The following is a 22,941-nucleotide window of genomic DNA, read 5'->3' as shown; positions in this document are numbered from 1 at the left end:
AAAAAACAAACAAACCTTGTTTTAATTTTACATCATGTCTATCTGTCAGTTATCAGCCCGGACTTCTGGCCATGTGTTTTTGTTGTTGTCATGTGTCTGCTCCACCTTCGTCTGCTCCTCCCTGTCTCCACACCTGATCCTAATTGTTTCTCATTGTCGTTTGTATAAAAGTGAGCCGCGTTGCCAACGGCGGCACGGAATTGTTAGTTACGTTTGGTTACCCTAGTCATTGTTAAGTGTCATCATCTGTATTGCTTTATTTCTCGTCATTTACTGTCTTTGTCTTTATTATTTATTAAACACCATTCATTTGAAGCTATCCTGCATACGGGTCCTTCCTTCCCTGGTTGTGACACTATCGTCATCGGTAAGTTTAATGGCAGGCCGTAATGTAGCTGTAGAAACATGTACATCATTTAATTACAAAGAAGGGTAATTATTGTGTGATTTCATGTAGATTTAGTAGTGTGTCTAAACATCCTGGATTTATTAATGAGCTAAAATCTGATCTAGTTAAAGGCAGTTTTATGTCCACACAAATGCACTCACATAAGGTATATGGGTTAAAGCTCAGAGCTCTGCTAGCTACACGGAACAACGAAACAGTAACATACAGATTTAAAGAGTGAACAGAAATACTTTAGAAAAGAACTTAAAAAAAAAGCCTCTGTTTTCTAACAGATGGGGCAAAGCTGTCCAGAGGGACAAAGACTTCAGTGTCATGCAGGTGCTTCTCACAGCCTCCCAACCCTCCCTAATCCAATAACAAAACACAGATCAGGAATTATTGACACACTCTGTCTCTGCACCGTCTGGGCCTCAGTTGCGTCCTTAAATAAAGTCCAGAGGTGAGGGAGGGACGAGTGGTTCATCAACTCTATGCTGTAGACTGTATCTCATGCTGTACACCTCACTTAATTCTCACTCTCACTCCCTTCCACTTTTTCGAACTCAGTTCAGGGAGGGCAAGCGGTGGATCTGCATGATGAATGAGCCATGAGAGATTTGTTTTGTGTCTCGCTTTCTATCTCTCTCCGTCTACCCCCGGTGCTCCGCTAATGAGTGTGCTGCTTGCCGGCGCACGGTGGCTGGCCATCAATATCCCTCCATCTGGCAGGTATAGAGGAGGGGAGCGGATGAGCCTCCGGCAGGCCCACATCTGCTTAAGCATCCAGGCTTTGCTGCTGGTCTCCTTCCCCACACACATTCCACACACATACACGCGAAGGTGGCATTGCTAATGCAACGGGTCTTGTTAGCGTGCACAACGATGAAGCGCTTATTTATTACATCACTCCCACATGTTTCCAGTGAACAGATATAACGTGCTGCAGATGTCTGCCATGAGCAGTTGTGTTCTTTGGATAATCCAGTTGCATAAAACGTGCAAGTACATGCCGTGCTGGCACATGATAGATTTTACTACCTGATAGCTCAGACATCAGACACAAAGTCTTCCTTAGGCTCCCAAAGACGGTCTGTTATGGTCCCGCAACATTCCCAACCAATTATATAAACAGAGTGGCTCAATCTCCTACCTGAGCCCAAGGCGTTCATACATGATGGAGAGAACGATACTAAGCAAGGAGACAAAGAAAGAAAAAAGAGGGAAAGACAGAAAAAGAAAAAGTGAGATAGAGGAAAGAAGAAAGACTTCAATGTGGTTCCTGTATTTCATTACATTTCCATCCCATTATTCAGGAACAGCTGTTTGGGTGGCCGAAAATTTAAACAGCTGTTATTTTACTGAATTGGCAGAATGAGGACGTGGCCATTTCAGCATTTTCCACTCTGTAAAAGGTTTATGCATATGAGCAATTTGCCTTTAAAAAGATGAATATTAAAGGAAATGTTCCATGAAAACATTCATGTAATCTAAGTCTAAAAGTAATGGAATTCTAATTCATCTAAAATATTTTGCAATAATACTTGGCTAAAACCTAAGGCGGTTATTTGTGTGTGGGCAGACAAAAAAAATATTTTGGGAAGTTACATTATTGGTTGCTAACACTGCAATGTGCAAAATTGAGAGGAAAAAATAAGTAATCCTCAGACACCAAAGATGTCCATACATACGCTGTATCTAGAATACTAATTTGAAATACTTAAGTGCCATTATGAAAATAATCAACAACAGGATGATGTGATGAAGCGGTGTGCCTGCAATTTATCAAATAATATATAGTTACATAACAGTGCTGAGGAAAGTCAACTTACAATATACTTACATTATAGCAGCTACAGTATAAACACTCTGGCACTCACTAACCTCTTTTTCCCTCTCTCTAGAAGAGAATAAGTCAGTCAGAGATGCTGTTATAAAAAAAATTATCAATATTCAACCCCTTCGGACTAATCACAATCCAGAATTCAACAGTGCTGAGCCTATATTCTCTGTATATGCACGCATGTACATGTGTATGTATAGATTCTCTGTATATTCATGTATAGATTGTATGTATATCTATTTATGTATATCTGGACAAATGTCTATACTGCACTATTTCTTTGCATTTCTGGTAAGATGCTAACTGATTTTTTTCTGCCTTGTGCCCATGTGAAATGACAATAAAGCTGAATGTAATGTAATGTAATGTAATCTAATTTAATCTAATCATAAGTGCAACTGGGTTAGTGCCCAGGGGCACCAAGGCTCCAGGGGCACCAACATAACCACAGAAACAAAATTTGAATTCTATAAATTTATGTGAGCAGTAGTACTTTAAGACTTTAATCACATATCTGAACTCATTCCTCAAATATCTGGTTTCTTTACTGACACAGTCAAAGAACATGAGCAGTCTGGGGGGGTGCACCAAAGTCAAGATACCTTTCACTGCTAAAGATGGCACAAATGTTAGCTCTGCTAAACAATCACATAGCTATTTCTGTAGTTTTAATAAAGTGAAAAGAACAAGCATTCATTATTTCTTTTATTATAGGGTGGAGATAGGGTGTCGGTGGGGTGCTGGAACCTTGTGCACTTGTTGCCTGAGGGCACCACGGGGTCTTAATACGCCTATTAATATGCTAAAGAAAAGTTAAACAACTCAGATAAAGGAAGGAATAAAAGCAGAATTTTAATATACTCAATTGCTCTTAATTAGATTTCAATCACAAATCAGTCAGAATAACAAGTTTGTGCACACTCACATTCAATAGCTGTTAGCTAAATTAGAAAAGTAGCCTGAGTGTAAATCAGAACAGAGCAAGACAGAGAGGTCCCACAAAACATGACTTGGCCGACTGATTAAAGGTTAGATTACTTTTTGTACTATTTCTTCCAAATCTAAGATATAAGCTATTAGCAACAGGAAAGACCGAATGAGGAAAGACATACAAGGAGTTATCCTACTCTCACAACTGAGACATAATCCAATATGAGCTTGTGACACTTGACTCAGCAAGAGCAGTTAACGACACCGTGCCCATTAGCCAAATGGAGAGTACTTCAGCAGAATTGATCAGGACCTCTATCCACTTGGCTTTGCATCCTGCCATTTTGCAGGCACTAACCTAACAGGGCAACGGATAATAAATTTACTCCAGAGATGACATGCAGCAGAAGCAGCATCTCTAATGGCGAGTGACAGACACTGGGCTCCTCTCCCACCCCGCTCCTCCCTCCTCTCCGAGTCAGGGATTAATGTGTGCCGGGTTGCTTTTGATGTCACCACAAAGCACAGCCGCAACCTTGTGGTAACCAAATGTGCAGCTCAGTTCCAGAGCGGTCAGTGATTCATCCACCCCACTAGAGTTTTCCAGTAACTTCCATTAGTTTTTACACTCAAATAGACAGCATAAAGAGGGACAGATGAATATGACTCAAGAAGACAGAGTAGGTGATATTGGAAAAGGTGATGTCTATGGCTGTGCTCTGGTTGAATTCCATGTAGAGATGCTCCAGCAAATTTATTTAACTGCAAAAACATCTTTCCAGCCAAGGAACCTAGTTTACACTTCACCTTATTCCAAATTCTTCACAATGCTTATGATAAAGCAGGCTCTCATGGTTTAGCCCTCCTCTTTTCCAAAATAAAGCATTTAAATCTAATCCCAATGTGAATCCTGAACAAAGACGTCCATAACTGAACCAGTCTAGGCCTTTTCCTGAAGGCAGAAATCTTGGCGAATTTATTCCATGTAAACTGGCCCATAAGAAGACTTTATTATTAACCCATTTAAGCAAGTCCTGCCCTTTTGGCTCTATATTTAGGTTGATGTCTTGTTCGCAACCACAATCGACGTCTTTTCTACATCCTCTAGAGATGCATTAAAATCGTTCACTGTGACCAAAATTTAGACGTCCCATAAACGTCTGGCAAAGGGGTTCTTTGTGCTCAGTGGGTTGCCTAAATGTCTAGCTCTGCACTACAGGAGTTCTAACAACTCACTGTCTGAAGCTGCTTTTATTCCTGCAGAGTTCTGTCCCATACTCTATCATTATTATCAAGCCACTGTCTGTCACCGACAGAACGACAGGTGACAGGAGTAGATACACGCGATCCCTGAAAAAGACACGCTGGCCCCTCACCAACGTGCTGGTGGCCGATCGAGATTAAAAGCATATCCTTATGAAATATTGATTTTTTTTGCCAGTGGTTCACAGATCTCAGATAACAAGGAGTCAATCGAGCTGCTCTCAGGTTCTGGCAGGACTGACAGAGAATACCAGAGGGGGTAAAGTCATGCCCTGATGAGCTCATAGCTCCCGCTTCTTAATGTACAGATAACAATGCACATGCTGCTTTTCATCACGAGCTACAGAATTTGTCTTATTTGTCTTTCTCTGCAGATTAAATGGAGAATGTTTGTCTTTCATAATGTTTAAATCACCCAAGGTACTGCTACAGGATTTATCTAGCCTGTAAAGGTGCAACATGCTTGTCTGAATGCGTGGATTCAGCTGCATTAACACGTATGCATGAACACCTTCATGCTTACATGCTAAATATCCTCCAAGCAAACAGAAATCACACAACACATACAGGCATCAAATTAGTAACTGCTATCACTGTACTCGGCATGATTTAGAATACCAGTCTGTTTTGTTTCACCTGCCCTAAACCTACCGTAGAGCTGGAACTGGCTCCAGTTACCTGATATTAGTGCCATCATGCTTGAATGGAAATAGCTTTGCCGAGGTGAGATCAAGGGCCATGCAAACAAACAGATACCCCAATACCACGTTATGACCCAAGTTCTCACACTATTAACAAAAGAAGTTGCACATAAAAACAACCCCAGGCCGCTCGTACGGGGCCGACATTGTGTTGTACATGGTAATTATCTCAGTCAGAAACTGGCAGGAGAACAATTGGCTTTTCACTGCAGCTTTAGAGGAAAATGAGCGGGAAGGGCCAGTGCTATGTACCATGTACCGTGTATTCCCTTTTCTCCAAGAATATGTAGGCTCAGCTCTCTGCTCATGCTGAGTGAAACAAGCAGGAAGTACCAGCGTAATTGCTTTTGTATGTGATCGGGGGGGCTGACATTCATACTATGTGGTGCAAGATGGGACTCGCGGCTGTCGTGCTGCAATGAGTGGCATTTGAGACCTGCCAGACTCCAGCAGAGGAAAGGTCAACGTGGTGGTTGGCACGGTCTCATGGGACACTACTAAAAACCTACAAATCCCACTGCTGATTAGGCCTGAGCCACTCATTTGCACGTGATGCTGAGGGGTAGCATTGCATTAGCCTCTAACAAACACTGGGGATCCAGAGTGACAGTTTAGTGAGTGGATCAGATGACATGACAGAAAGACAAGCAGTATCAATGCAATTGAGTTTAAAATCCATACTTGTCCAGAGAAAATGATGCAGGACTCTAATTAGCCCGAACCCTAAGAAGCTTGAAAGTGCATGTCGCATTGTGTGTGTAGGGTTTTATGCTAAAAAAAAGAAAGAAAAGGCAATATCGTTATCACTAGCATCACATAACATTTGTTTATTACTATTTGCTGATGTTTTCAGATTAACTGTTAATGTATCCCAAACTATTAGTAGAGATTTTAGAAAACTGTTTGAATAAAATCAATAATTATCTAAGAAAAGGCCATTATTAAGATAACAACAGCAGTAGCTAGCAATTTATTAGCATACGTTGTGAGGTAGTCTTGTATTAGCTAGCTAAATCTAAATACAACTGTTTGCTTAAAAAAATTATTCACTTCCATTCGTAAAGGTCAGAGAGCTCCTATAGCCAAGGGACAGTTTGTTGAAACATTTAGGAAACTATTATTTAGTAAGCAGAATATTAGAAACAGCCACACCATGGAAAGGCCACACAAGGTCCAAGCATTTGGAGCGCTTATATCTAGCATTCAGAACTAGCACTACAGGCCATTTTAGATTCCTTTGACCGCAAATCTTCCATGCTCCCAAATAATGCATCAGATTTTGGAAATGCCTGCTCTTTAACTCTGATGAGTTTCACAGTCTGTTTTTTCCCCATCTATTTATGACAAAAGCACCAAACGCTTTCTATTTGAGTGACTAATCAGAAGTAATTTGACATCTGTCACAAAAACATTTAGACCAAATATAGGATTCTTGTTTTAAATCTGACATATTAGAGATGCTCAACCATCAAAGAACCCACAGAGTGCCATGGCTCAAAGGACAAGTGCGTTGTGAAAAGGACGGCTTTCTGTTTAATATTATTATCAAGGATGCTTCAGTGTACCATCAAAAAAGGGAAAAAAAGAGTTTTTTAATGGCAGCACCTCAATGAGCACAAAGAAATTCAAAAGGCATGAGAACGGTGCCTTTGCCAGATTTTTGTCTGGAATGTCTAGACTTTTTTTAGACTCTGAAAAGAAATACATTACGCAGACATGATGTCAGACTCGTCAGTCTGTGCTCACTGCGATAACTGCCGACTTCTAAAGACCACGATTTCAGACAAATTTGAAGCGACATTACATTTTTGAAAATAGAGCGATATATATCTGCAAAGGAAAGAAAAAAGTGGATGGGACTGTGTAGTGTGAGCAATGTAAAGACTGCTATTCAGAGAAATCTAAAGATGTTAAAGATGTAATGGATTCATTTGTTTTTAAGGCATTGTTGTGAAGCTTGCTACATGTTTTGACGTTTTAGATATGTACATGCAGCCTAAAATAAGTTCATAATATGACTGACAGCTCAGTCGCACACTCTTAATATCATGCTAATAATCTGTTAAAATGTGTAACAATGTAGAGTTAAAGAATTACAAAAAAAATAAATAAAAAATAGTAGAAGTAATAGAAAGGTTTTGATAAAATTTATATTCCTAATTGTTATTGCCAACATTTTCTAATGTTAAGTGTATATCGGTTTTATCCATGGATTACTTTATGCATTTTACAAACCTGATGGGACACACATATTTCGGCGTGTTGGTAATGTTGGAAACGCTCCATGCATTTTGGATTACATTACATGTAACGTGCATCTCGACACATTTTCAGTTCGTTTGGAATCTACAATAGAAATTAATCCCTTCGAGTCAAAAGTCTGGAGTCTAGTGCTGCTGATGGGAACACTGTTCCTCAAGCCAGCCCACGCAGATTTAAAATGAGACACAGGATCACCTCATCCATCTGGCTGAAAATCAAGCCGAGATGTTTATTTTATTTACAGTGTCAGAAAGAAAAGACAATATGGGTTATCATAAGACCCACATTAAAAGAAAGCACATGTTTGGCCTCACATGAGAGGCGACTGTCAGGGTAACTGAGAGGCTGGGAGACGCCCGGATTCGTCTGGGATGATTCCACCTATCCGCAATCCGGCCATTAACACAGCCATGATACAGACACTTTAATGTTAACAACACAGGCAACGTTGTTGACGTGCCATGGAATTTTTGGGGAAGAGCCCAGTAGCCATCGAAAGCAACAAAAATTTGGCTTTGCATAATATCCCCTAGAAAAATAGAACAAGTTGAGACTATTAACCCTGGTGTGTTCAGCCAGAGCCTCAAGGTCAGTTGTGTGCAGAAACAAACATCATGAAACTGTCTGCTTTAAGATCCCTATAGCTTCAAAGAAAACCACACACCACCCAGCTCTACACACACACACACACACACACACACACACACACACACACACACACACACACACACACACACACACACACACACACACACACACACACACACACACACACTGCAAAACCAGTGAATGAATGAATGTTCTTTTAGTCATGTGTTTGCCCGTGTGTGTGTGTGTGTGTGTGTGTGTGTGTGTGTGTGTGTGTGTGTGTGTGTGTGTGTGTGTGTGTGTGTGTTTGTGCTTCTTTCGTGTGCAAAATCCTATCAATGTCACAAAGGTCACGCTGTCTCAAGATAACCCAGAGAGATTGCCATGAGATCCTGGGATTTTCAGCCCTATTATTTTGTGATTAGGTGTCACCCGAGTTTCTTCGGTGTCACAATGAAGCCTTTCATGTTGTGGGTTCTCGCAGCTGAACAGGCACTTCGTATTTGTATTCAGCATGAATAAAAAAAAACGGGGAAAGCGGTCAGCTCACAATGCTCATTCAAGTTGGAATTATATATACACAAGCTCTTTTCCAGCTAAGGAGGAATGTGTAAGTGTAATTCCCACAGGAAGTCTGCGCTCCATATTCATTCACTTATTTATCTGTTTGTTTGTTTGTTTGTTGGACACCAGTCAGTTTTTTGCAGTTTAACTTATTGAGGTAAGTTTGGTTTCAGAGGATACACGAAATCAGAAGTTGGCATCAACTTGGAAAAGGAAAACGCACGTTACAAAGACAAACCTGTCCAAACACAACCTTGCCTTAACTCAACAAACAAGTAACTATTCAGTGGAACCTAGAGACATAGCGCTTATTTACTGAAGTACTCAAGTGCACCTTTTTGCAATTAGCTAACATAATTGACCTGCCAGTTACCAGTCTATAATAAATCTTTTTGTAATCTGACACTGTGATATTGGCTATAACTGTAATCTTGACATTCACCTTCTTCACATTCCTCACATTTTTTTTAATAGTGAAACTATAGCCAAAGCAAGAGTTCCAACCGTTTATGATAGAAAAGGCTCCTTAAAAAAAGTGAAAAAAGGATTTTTTTTCTCAATTTGCCAGTGATTAGCAGTTTTCTTTTATTAAAATAAAAAAGTTATATATATATATATCGAAAATTGTGGAATCTCTACAAATCAAATTGGTTAATATAATCTAGGACTTTGGTAGCTCAGGGGTTAATATGTCGACATATTACATATCATATCATAGCACTCCCAAGCTCCCACTATTGGGCCCTTGAGCAATGCCCTTAATCCTCATCTACTCAGTTGTACAAACTAGCAGTTTGAGCAACAGCTTTACCTCTGATTGTTACGTCACCCTGACACCACAAACTCCTTCCATAAACATTAAACAAACGTCTCCTTACGAATACTTCACCACATGAACGTTTCAGTACAAACTTTCCTTTATTTTTGAAACTCATAAACCCTAATGAAAAAAAATCCATCTCAGAGTGTTTATTGGAATTGAACAGATGGTGAGTGGCAGCATAAATTCATGTGTTTATGTATTTTAGTTGCTATACAGCTGAACTGGATTAATGGCTGTTCTGGATATTTTACAGCCTGATTCACCCGACAATATTCAGACTCATAAAAGCAGCTCTCAGACCGTGCCACATGACAGCACCATGACAGACAGAGTTAATCACAAGATTATTTGCGCATTTCTTTAGCCGCATCTTAAATCATTAGAATGGACTGAGACTAGCTGTGTTTGAAATATTTACTGTATGATAACCTAGTGTAAAAACTATGTATAATCTAGAATTTAAAAATCAAATCCCAAAACTGTCCCTTAACATTTTCAGTATTATTGCTAGAAGAAGAAGAAAAATATTTTTAGCTAAAAATAGGACACTGTTTGATTTAGTCCAGCTGACCAAAGCTGTGTTCGTATCTGTGCTTGATAGTTGATAAAGTTCAGAACATGGCAGCAGATGCAGTGTTTACGGCAGTAGCAGATTATACACAGCTGAAAGCACAACATTTTTCAGCATATTTGCATCCCTGGGTAGAGAAATGGAGGTACTGTAGTGTGATTTAGGGCATGTCCTAAGGGAGGGGGTGTGAATTTTTTGGGGGGATTCAGAGCCAGACAGAAATGAGATGAGAACCCTTATTACTGGAGGAAGGAAGTTGATTAGGTTAAAAAAATGAATGATTAAGAGATGAAAATCCATTTAAATCAACATTTAGGAAGAGGCAACATTAAGGTACAGTAAGTGTCTGAGCATAGACCATGAAATTCAATGAAAACTCACCAAATCTGAGATCTTAAAGAGCATAGCAATGACGTGGCATGCTTCTGTCTGGCTGCCACACAACTGACTGGAAAAAATACTTCAAGTATAAATACTGAATGTGCTGAATGGGACTCATGTGAGACAAGTGGTCTGATGTTGATGTTGGATCTGGTATCTGGACCTTCTGCTCTGGGGTCAGTGTCGGCTACTTTGTTATGGTGATGGAGGTCTCGTAGAGGTCGGGGAGAGCAACAAAAGCAGGGCTTGTACCGGTCATGCAGGGTGAACTCGACCAAGCGACCCTGCCGACTGGATTTCTGCACAGGAAATTGCCAACAATAGCCTTTTTTGGCACACACAATTAGCTGGACACTCAAGGGGCATGTGTGGTTGCTTACACACACACACACACACACACACACACACACACACACACACACACTCACACACTCATGGATGCATGCACCGATGCACGCTTAAGCACTTCTCAAGGTTTTCAAGTGAAAAATCTATGTGAGCCAAAGCAAAATGGGATTAGCAGCTAATCTAGCTGGCAGAACACATGAGAATACAACGGCTGCTAATATGAGGAGAGGCGGCACGTCTAGCCTATCAGATAAGCTTCGGCGTGGCTTTAGGTAGCCTCAACAGCTGGGGTGAGAAAGAGAACAGACCGGTGCGAAAAAAAGCAGTGATTGTGTTGATAGTCACGCTCTTGACATGTAGTTTCCATGCAGCTGAGCGAGGATGAAATACACACACACACACGTATTTACCTTACTGTCTTTGTGGGGACCTTATTCATGTATTTAATGAAACCTTTAAACTATAATCTTATAATGTAATATATTTTTATATACCAAGATATAAAAATGCCCCACAACACATACCTACACACACACACACACACACACACACACACACACACACACACACACACACACACACACACAGGGTAAATGTAAACACAGGGAGGAGGGTGAGTAGGGTGCGGTCAGTCCCAGACTGAGTTTTGTGTTTATTTATTTGCTCGAACAATACAAATGCCTCAACGTGAGGTTTATTTAAGCAGCTAATGGCCGGAGGCAGAGTAAACCCGAGTCACTCAATCCAGCATGAACACACCAACTAAACACACTTTTTGTCTTTATAGATGTGTAGATTGTTCCAATAGAAAAAAGTTGACGGAGTGCCTGGTGAGAAACGAGCCAAGCTTTTTTTTTCCAGTCGCATTAAGCTCGTGCAGACGTGTTGAAAGCTCCTGCATGGACCAGAGAGATATGTCAGGTATTATTAGTGTATTCGCTCTTGCCATAATCATTACATCGCTGCTGGCTGCATAGGCGATCCTGTCCTGAATGTATTTGCCAGATTGTATCGTGCTGTTTTTATTGTATATCAATGATTTACAAAGCAACTCTTGCATAAAATAATAATAATAATAATAATAATAATAATAATAATAATAATAATAATAATAAAAATAATAATAATAATAATAATAATAAACCAAAGTTCTGCTCTTTATATATTTAATTTATATATTAAATTTCTAAATTATATATATATATATTTCATTATTATTTAAAATGATTTGATATTTGTCAGAGACATAACAATTACTTAAGATGTATCCTTATAAATCGTAATTTTTCTTTAATCATAGTATTAAAAAAATCTTTAATGATATTTATCTTCCCATTGGTCTCCTTCAGAAAGATTGTTTACAGCTCTCTTTTAAATATGATAAATATGATTTAATGTATATGAAGGACAGAATCCTTACTATTTGTGTCTAATTATATTGTCATTACGATGTATCTTTTGTCTTATCTTATAAAAACTACAATGGAGAGAAAGGCTCTGGGGCTTTGCTGTGTTTTTATCTGTGGTGAGTGTAATGTGTGTAATGATTGCCACATGGAGTCTTGCACATATTTGAATCATCAGTTAAATTCATCCATTGAAATGGAAAATAAAAAAAACGGTTCAGTGCATTCCTAGAGCTTTTTGTTTCCCCTCATCTCTTTTGTACTCTGACTACTGAGTAATACGCGTGCTAAAATGCCCCCGGATGTATTTCTACCTTTACGTGATGACAAAACGAAACCAAGAACTTGAACAGAGAACTTGACAGTAAATACCAAAACAGCGGTCTATAATAGACGGCAGGTCAAAGGAAGAACCGTGCACTTTTTAATCATTTGGATAAGTGGCTAAGTGGTGTTTCCACACAAACATTTTAACAGGACACACACATTTCATTTGAAGAGCCTCTGGAGAGTGCAGCACATGAGTCACTATCAGGGTATCGGATATCACACAGTTAGCACTTTTTCACTCAAATCACCAGCATGACTTGTGGGTTTTATGCAGTCATGGGTACGAGTAGGCTCCTCTCTCATCTCTCCTCTCCTCTCCTCTCCTCTCCTCTCCTCTCCTCTCCTCTCACTTCTGTCTTGCTCAGATTTTGACAAATGCTGCAATTCAATTAACACCTAAACGACAGCAGATTCCTCTGGGTAACTCTGTGGTGTTTGTGTGCTCTGTAATTGGAGGGTTTAGGGATGAGCTGAGGCTTGAGCATGGCCTTCTTCAGCACCTGTGTGATCGCTGTCTGATTTTCCATTCTCACTTCATTTATATCCAGGCTGCCTTTATGGTCATTGCGTGCAGAAAGCCCGGAATTGAAGAAGGTGCCGATTACGACTAAGCTGGATGTGCCTCCGTCTCATTAATCACTGTAAGGAAAGTGAGTGTTAACAAACAGCATTCGGGTTACTTCAGCTATCAGGTATCTGCAGATTCATTAACACGACACAAGCACCATTAAGTCGGTAACGTGAATAGAGTTCTGTGGCAGCGTACAGTTGAGGGATGTAATGAGTAAAAACTAGCCTCTCATTATAAAAACAGAAAGAAGAGCAGTGATATTAAGGAGGTAAATTGGCTACAGCCCGCAGGCCAGTAGGAGAGATTTGTTCAGAGCTCATTGACTGTTTAAGACTGAATTGACTTCTCCCTGACACTGCAAATCTCTCTGTCATGCACGGATATTCGAGGAGCGCCAGCAGCTAACATTGTTGAAGAGTGACCTGGCTTACCACACACACACACACACACACACACACACACACACACACACACACACACACACACACACACACACACACACACACACACACACACACACACACACACAAACACACACTTAGTTCGACTCCATAAATAAACCCAACATGACCTCACACTAAAAGCCAACACTGGGCAGTGGATAAGGAGTTCTTTGCCCAGACAAATCTAAATCGCTCTTAACCCCTTCACATCATCAGTATGATTTAAGGCCGCAAGTGCTTAACTATGAGGACTGATTTTAAAACCTATAGAAACCCAATTTTTTTTTTTTAATAAAAAGGAATATTTTGCTGAACAAAGTATTTTATCAGTTGTAGTAGAATCAACCTTCTATTTTCTCTACTGATTTTCCTACAAAGGGTCAGGGGGAGCCTGGAGACGTTCCCAGGAGACGCTGGGCACGATTCAGCCTGAATTTAATGGGACGGCGCAAGGCACAATTACGGGCGATTTAAAGATGCCAATCAGCCTACAAAGCATGTCTTTGGACTGGGGAGGAAACCAGAGTTCCCAGAGAAAACCACTAAAACACACAGAGAAATTTGCAGAAAAACTCCACACACACAGGACAGACAGGGGAATAAAACCACCAACCATGGGGGTATGAGGCAAACTGAAATAACCACTAAGCCGCATGTAAGCAATATGTCAAGAATCAAAGTAACCCTCCTGAAAAAAGAATCATTTTTAGTTCTTGTAACAATGACACATTCTTTTCATCCGTTTAGAGTTAACAGGTTTGTTAACAGGTTTGTTTGTGTTATCACTTTCATCACAACAGCTATAAATGCTTCACTCACCAGCCTCTCATTTCCTTTCTTCCTTAAAAACCAAAATGAACCTGCAGCTTGTCATGTTCCCAAGAAACCACAAAATGTAAACTTCAGCTCTGAGAATTCAAAACTCTCTGTCATTCTTTAGTATTAAAATATGGGAAAGCTGTAGAGCAAAAAATCTACAGCTTACATTTTTTAAAACAAGATAGAATTGAATTTTCTGTCTTAAAACAAACAAGAGAACGACAGCAGAAAACACAGGATTAGAGCAAGTGCACGATTAACATGCTTTTATCTTTTTTTTTAGCTTTTTCATCTATTATAGTGAGTCGTTTCTGAGTACGAATAGACAAATGACTTAAAACGGCAGCTCTGAACTGTCATCTCATAATTACTGTAACTTCAGCATGAAGTGAACGTACTATAAATAATTGCTCTATCCACCAACAAAACCGATCTGAGTAAGTAATACACTAAGCAGCTCATTCAGTCGGTTTGTCTACAAATTTACCTGAAAGAAATGATCCAGATTAAAACAATGTGGAATTTCCAGAAATATGACACGTATTGTACTTTTTTTTTTCAAAAGGGAGTGAAGCAAAGAAAAACAGCTTCGTTTTTCAGGTTCAACGTGTCCTTTCTAAACCCGAACCAAAATCAGCACGAATCAACATGAATTATTACTTCAGGATAATCAGTGAGATTTGGCGCACATGCTTCAAGACACATAAAACATTCTAAATGCGTCATAAACATCTCAGAGCAGAGAGGCGATTAGCTTAGGCTGGAGCCTCTTCGCTCGTGGGGGTTAATGCACTTCTGCACGGTATGGGGCAGGATGTGAGTGCGACCCTGGATCATAAACCTCAGGATCTAACATTGCAACACCGCCATGGGGTCAGCTTCTGCTTCTTTCTTCTGTCCTTAAGAACAGAATTGTTTATCGTCTCGGTTTAAGAAAAGCCCGAAGTAATAGGGTTCATGTCCGTCTGCGTCGTAGGGTGCGTCTCTATCAGCTTCCTAGCTCCTGATGTTGTGAATCAGAATAACCTGGACACGACTCTGGGCGATGGCAAGAGCCCCAGATCACTACACAATTCTACATTTTGACTTAAAGATGTACATATACAGACATATTTCATATCCTTTTGTTAGCTAAATCATATGTGTTTCTCTCAGTACTTCAAGCAGGATTGTACATTAGCTAGTGGACACACCATCAAATAAGGGTTAAAATCACTAATATAAGTAATTATTTGAGATTATTTGATAACAAGCTACTTACATTTGTAGCTGTTCCTTACGTTGATTATTATTCCTATGCCATTATTATTCCTATGTTATGTGTTACATTCTGTTATATATACATATGCTTGTTTTTACACATTTACTCATCCGCCTCATCATTACTCATCATTCTAAGCTTTACATTCCTGTCCTGATCTCCTGATCTATTAAGATTATATATATATTTGTGTGTGTGTGTGTGTGTGTGTGTGTGTGTGTGTGTGTGTGTGTGTGTGTGTGTGTGTGTGTGTGTGTGTGTGTGTGTGTGTGTGTGTGTGAAGTTGTTGGAGCACAGCTTCCTTGAGATAATGTGTGGCTAACAAGTCTGCTCTGTAGAACACAGTCCTGAGACAAAAAAAGAAAAACCTAAACAATTAATTAGTATTTTCTGTTTTCAGTGAAATGAATGCAAATGAATCAGTGCTTTTGTTTGTCTTAGTCTGTTTATGTGGGTGGTGAATAACACAGCATTATCTGTTTCTCACTTTTTCCCATCACACACACACAACAAATGCACACACACACATTAAATCGCATGTAGACTGTTTAATGAGGTCTGAAGCTGCTGTCGCCACTCGTCTCTTTTTGGGCTGAAGTCGACACAATAGAGCTGCTTCTAATGGAGCCAGTAAATACTTGTGACCCAAGGACAGTCCTTAAAGACACCTTACCAGTTACTTTTGTTTAATTGTGTGTTTTGTCATTTACTTAATTGCATTCTGCAACTCGTTTCAACTGTTGCCTAATAATTAGAAATAGAGCTGACGTCGGTCATAGTATAACTCTCCGATATAGTTCACCTTTAATGAACTACATTACTCTGATTTCTGAAGATGCCTTTTCAGATCATAAATATTCTACACCATTGTGTAGTATAAATAATGTGAGTAGTGTGAAAATTCCAACAAAAAGAAGTGCACTTCAAGTAGCTGGATGATGCTTATTTAACCGAGGAAAAAAAAATAGAGAATTGTTGGACACTTCATGCATTCAACACTCAGATTTTTGCATATGTTGAGGAAGAGGGGCAAGGCTACGGGGTGCCGATGCTAAATGAGAAAAACAATTTCAAGATGCCCAACACTGCTGTGGACAAGTCATCTTAGAAATGTCTTTTAATTTAGACCATGTTGTCTGCTATATATATTTAAATTCACTGTATTCTTCTAAAGTCCACATTTACCATTTGACTGGAAAATGGCTTATACTTGTGTAAACTACGTGTTCCATTTGAGATGACAATACCTTTCTAAAATGTATATACTAGACGCTAGAGTGCACAGTGCAGAGTGAAATCTAGTGTCTAGTCTAGCTAGATATATTTGTCTGATTTAGTGAAATTTTGCCTAGATTAGATCGTAGCATAGTATTTCTGTCTTGGAGATATTTAGGTCTTGCAGTTTCTTTATCGTAAAACTAAAGATATCAGTTAAAAAAATTGCTGTCCTAAAGCAGCAATTCCTTCATTCATTGAGCAACATACCTCATTAAATCAGGGCCTTGTACTATAATCATACAAAACACAAGAGCCCACAAAAAAATAAAAGTTTTCTGTAGGTCACAAAGGGTTAAAGGCAAACACACAGAACAGGACGTGAGACATCTGATAAGTGTAATAGCAGAGCAATGTGCGCTGTTAGTGATGTTAGCTAGAGCATTAGTCTCCACCCTGTCTGCTCCCATGTTTCCACCACAAATAAAACGAGGGACTTTCGACTGTGCGAGATCGGGGACTCAAATTAAAATCATGCAGTCCCTCGCAATCTTCTGTAGAGCATCTGGACTCACTGCCGATCTCTGTGCCGTATCAAGCACACACAGGAAGTGATGTCGAAAAAACAAGACAGCAGTAATTTGAAGAACAGGACTTGCAAAAACGAGGAAAGTGATATAATTAAAAAACATGAGTCACGGACCGTACAGAAAACAGTAAGTGTGGTTGGGTGCTTGCAGAGGCTGCTGGGAAGAAAAAAGCACAAGCTGATTATTATCAGTTCAGCAGGGTTACCCGAGGACGGAAATTCGATATCTGATTTCAACTTAAATAAATCGCATAGCCACTTTATATCCGTACACAGCGGATCCGACCGTAGATCATGTTTCTCACTGCCACAGTGTATTTATTGCCATGTCTATTGTAGTTCATATCTTGTATTTAATAATGTTTGTGCTCAATGGTATCCCTCTGCTCCGCTTGTGAAACTGCACTGTCTTACATACTTCACATGCTGAATGTTGATCATACCCAGAATCGGAGCAAAAAAGTCTCAGTATGTGTATGGGATATAGCCATCAATATGCATGTATATATTTATATAATAAAGGATTGAGAAATATCAATTATATAGGATATAAATGTTTGTTTGTTTTTGTAGATTTTCATTTCTTCCGTGTTTCTTTAGATTATTTTAAATTTATTTAAATATTTAAAATATACTATTTTTTAAATATTTTGTTATTTTATTGCCATAATAGACAATTACATATTTTCTTTCTACTGTTTAAACATTTTCTTCTTTTATTAAACCTGAAAAGACATTTATACTTAATTTTAAACAAAGTATATTTATGTGCCACAAAATTCCTGTTTTATTTTTAGAGGTATGTAAATCATGTTTTAAAAAAAAATACAAATATATATCCTTTGCAGATCCTCCCCATTTGCATCTCTTAAAAAAAAAAAAAATCTTAAGAATCTTAATAACATGAAAGTTCAGCAACTTCAAATGACAACCCTCACTGTATAAGAACAGAAGTGACCTGAAGTAGCATCTGATCAGGTAAAAGAGGCTGAGAACACTGAGAACAGAACCTGGATTCTGGCCAAATGTGCACTGCATCATTTTATCCCTCAGATATCTGATAGTCAGCCTTATAACGCATTTCATGGCCATAATGGCAGCCATAACAAAATTGAAGGCTCTAGAAGGACTGATACACCAATTCCAGCATCTGGATACTTGCTCCTAGTCCCAGAATGTGCAATGTTTAGAGAATGGAGCCATGGTGTGAGCTGCTGTTATAAAACTGAGACAAGGGACAGAGCTGTAGCACTAACAAAATGGCGAGTTAAGAAATGTGATAGTTAAAAAAAGGTGTAAAGTAGCTATTTATATAATGAGCAAATTACTGATTTAGTGCCGAAGTTTTTGTGATCTGGTGATTTTTTAGATGGCAAAAAAAAATTAGATAAAAAAGTTAGATGAAAAAAGTTCAGCCCTATACATCCCTCAGCTAATAAGCTTTTGGCTTTGGATTTGTTTGTTTTTATGCAGAAACCAAACCAAATAGCAAATGAACCAAAAGAATTCCTTTTACTATGATCCGGACTGAAAGGATGTTGAAAACCTGGTGTTCCAGCACCAAATTGCTGTTCAGGACCCAAATCTGATGGGGTCATTGTCTTGGAGGTGACATTGCTGACAATAACTGAAGCAATATATTTACATGACTCCCATTAAAAAGATATAAACAGTGCAGAAGAGTTTGAAAATTACTGCTGGAGAAAAAAAAACTGTAAATATTTACAATGCAGCTGTGAATCAGCAGTGAGAGGAAGAAATTATTGGGAACATTTAACCTAAAAATTTCAACAAACTCCAACAAAATATTTTGAATAGTTTAACACCCCAAAATAAAAGATTAAAAGCTTTAATGACTGTCTATATGTTGTGCTACACAAACTACAAACTCCCACAGCTGATTACGTAAATGTTCATCTCGTACACGGCTGTAAATGTGGGCCGTCTTTTTTTATTTATTTCACTTTTTTTTTCCCCAAGAGGTTTTTCAGTACCTTAAACCCACGCATGCTCTGTGTTGGTGGAGAAGCTACGGCAAAAGAGGCACATCTTACATAGAGCGAAAGGTCTTCAGGAGTGAGGGAGTATGTCAGAGTGAGGATACACATTCAGTCTTACACTCAGACCATCTCAACATTTAAATGTGAACCCGGGAGCAGCTGGCAGTTTATGAACTTTTCTATAAAACCCCGAGCAAAGCAATCATGTGCTCTATATTTATTCTCTTCAAATCTGATTGGTCACCTAACATCTGCAGAGACTATATCTGAGTGTCTATTGGTCGACATTTCAGACCACTCCCACCGATTTGTGTGACCTAGTTCAAGAAAAGTGTGCACTCGTAATAAGATTTTTCCAGCATCCAGGAGAATTTCTGAAGGATGATACAAATGCAAAATGAAACAAAGCGGATAATTTGATAATTAAAGGGTGAGTGCTTGAGAAAATAATACAATACTGAAATAAATACCACAATTCATTTTCCATCAGTGCCACTCAGGGAAAGAGGAATAATGTTGTAGGCGTTTTTGCCGGACAATGCATGCAGGCTGTGCAGTAGATGCATGTTGTGTGTCCCATGTGCATTGCGTGCCTGAGCCTCACCACCCGAGCTCTCACTGAAGCCTTGCTCACGCATACAGTGCACTATTACCCTTTTCACTTTGGTCCTCAAATCATTACTGATGCGCAGAGGGGCATAACAGAGGACATAACAGAGAGTCATAGAAAGGTTTTAACCCCTCAGTGTCAGTGAATATACAATAGCATAAAATCGTTTTTTTGGGTTTTATTTTTGACAAAATTTTATTTTTAACTTCTGAAGTGGTTCATTTAGAACCTTTGTTAAACAAATTCATCCAAAAAAGCTAAAGGTATACAATGTCTATCTTCATACTGCATTTGAATCAAGACTCTTCATTACTGAGCGGTCAAAACCTGCTAAAAATGCTGCCTACGTAGGCAGCCTTCCCTCATGGGCACTGGTGATAATTTGATTAGAACAGTACATTGTATAATTGATTTTCAGGGCAAGTCGATACAGCAGAGATGTGAAGAATAATAAAGCAGACAGACTTTAATATAGTAGAAGAAATTAAGAAAAAAAAACAGAATGCGGAATTTATTTTTTCTGAAAAACTTTCTGAGGTAACTCAGAAAGAGCTTTATCAAAAAACTGATATATTTATCTAAATTATACAACATTTCATATTGTGGCTGTGCACATTTATCATTTATCTGTTTTAAATGCAGAAAACAGAACAGAAAGGACAGGTTCATAAACACCAAGGAACCATATGGCTCACCTACTTCTATTTACATACTTCATACTTTCCAATCTATAAACTACAGTCTGCTTCTTATAATTGGAGCTCGCTCACTCAGAGACTAATTAAAGCCAGTGTCTGAAGAAGTGTGAATCATATGTTAACTGCTCAGTGCTATCACTGTATTTAACCTCTTATCAATTAAAATAATACGAATAAATTGAAAAGTATTACCTTCTGTTTTTTTTTTTTTACATGAGAAGGAACTGCTGCTTTGATGGTTCAAAATTCGCATGATGAAATGCCGAGATGAGAAACTAAACACGCTCAAACATCTAGTTGTGCCAGATTTATTTATTTATTTTATTTATTTATTTACATGAGGGAATAATTTTATCCTCTGGTATTACAAGAATATTACAACATTTAAGGTCAGTATAAATTATATTACCGATCAGAACTTGTAGTATTTTACACACTTATTAAATTTCAAGCTTTTTTTAATATTATCTAATATATGGTTTAAGCATACATTTGGATTGACAGAAAGATAAGGTTAAAAGGTTTTCATTATTTTGTTCTTATTTTCTTTCCCAACTAAATTACACACCTACAGTGTATTCAGTATTGTGTTGTTGTTATTATATGATATTTGTCTACAACACACACACAAAAATGTTGTGGTGTTAAACACAAGCACAAAATGAACTTTTTACTAAATAAAGTGTAAGTGTGTGAGTCTGTGTGCGAGGGTCCCAAAAATATTTTAAAAAAAAAACATACAAAAAATAAAAGGTTTATCTTTGGTTACTATGGTTACGGTAGCTAGGTTTAGGAGCAACCTAGCATTCATTAGCTGCTATAATAATAAGAGAGAGAGAGAGAGAGAGAGAGAGAGAGAGAGAGAGAGAGAGAGAGAGAGAGAGAGAGAGAGAGAGAGAGAGAGTGTCTGTGTGTTTGTGTTTGCAGTAAAGCATAAAGTTTCTCTATTTGTTTCTTGAGCGCATTCACTACTTATTTTTCCTTCACAGAGTGCAATATTTCAGCACATAACAGATGGCTTCACTTTTCTGACCTCTCAGGAAATTTACACTGAAATGTTCATCCAATTTTACAGTTTATCAAATTTGTTTCAAATATTATTCTCTTAATCTAAATCTCTGTAATGTGAATCTATCCTTCTGACTGCCATTTTGATTGGTTTCTTAAAGCGCTCTGTACTGTTAGTAAAACAGGGTTCTGGCGAGGGTTCTGGCTTTCCAAAGAGGTTCTGGCTTTTGTTATGGAAATCTACACAGAACTCTAGAGTCTAGCACAATGTCAAAGAAGAAATGTGTCAGTGCTTAAAGAACCACATGCCACATGAAGAAAACATCCAGATAATGCAAACAATGCAAAATAATGCAAAATTTTGTGATAATTCTTGTTTATCATTGCAAAAAAACAAACAAAAAATTAAGGTAAAATAATTAAATAAATAATCCTGTTTTTATTTTATTGCATCAAACTACGGAACCATTCCTGCAAAATTTCTTACAAAATTATTATTATTATTATTATTATTATTATTATTATTATTATTATTATTATTATTATTATTATTATTATTATTATTGACTATATATTTGTAAAATAACGTGCAATCTTGTATTTGTATTATTAAAGGATCATGATCATGAGGGTTTTTTATTTCAGAAAGTGACGTGACATACGGCTAAGTACGGTGACCCATACTCAGAATTTGTTCTCTGCGTTTAACCCATCCAAAGTGCGCACACACACAGCAGTGAACACACACACACCGTGAACACACACCCGGAGCAGTGGGCAGCCATTTATTCTGAGGCGCCCGGGGAGCAGTTGGGGGGTTCGGTGCCTTGCTCAAGGGCACCTCAGTCGTGGCCGGCCCGAGACTCGAACCTTAGACACAACCTTAGGGTTACGAGTCAGACTCTCTAACCATTAGGCCAAGACTTCCCCAATGTATTGATTAAAAAATAATTAATATTATAAGTACAAATGTGAGTGTAAGGAGTGTGTTTTAATACATTTTGTTATAATTTATGAATTTAATTTTCTGTTTTCTTTTTAACTTTTGGTGGAAATAGTTGAGAAACTGTTTGCCAGGTACGTTCATTTAAATAGAATCCTTTATATTTTTACTATAATTCTCATGAGTTCATTTAGATGGTTTGGTTAGTGGTCACTTGTCTGAACCTGAAGCTGGTGTCGTTAATAATTATCTTTATTACTTCAAGTTAGTTAGTTAAAGATGAGTTTAGAACTATATAGTATTAGTAGTTTTCATATGTGTGATAAAATTCCTGTAAGTAAACTTTGGTGATCGTCTAGGTACTGATGTAGCTGCTAATATTCAGTCAA

The 22,941-nt window shown here is 38.3% G+C and overlaps 1 protein-coding gene across 1 annotated transcript in view; it reads right to left on the bottom strand.

The window, feature by feature from the left end:
- Positions 1–22,941, bottom strand: part of efna5a (ephrin-A5a) — a 59,600-nt gene that overhangs the window by 23,850 nt on the left and 12,809 nt on the right. The gene's annotated exons all lie outside the window — the stretch shown is intronic.

The sequence above is a fragment of the Tachysurus fulvidraco genome, chromosome 21 (assembly GCF_022655615.1).
Source record: "Tachysurus fulvidraco isolate hzauxx_2018 chromosome 21, HZAU_PFXX_2.0, whole genome shotgun sequence".
Taxonomy (NCBI): Eukaryota; Metazoa; Chordata; class Actinopteri; order Siluriformes; family Bagridae; genus Tachysurus; species Tachysurus fulvidraco.
Note: the sequence above shows the minus strand (reverse complement) of the source record. Positions and strands in the feature narration are given on the sequence as shown.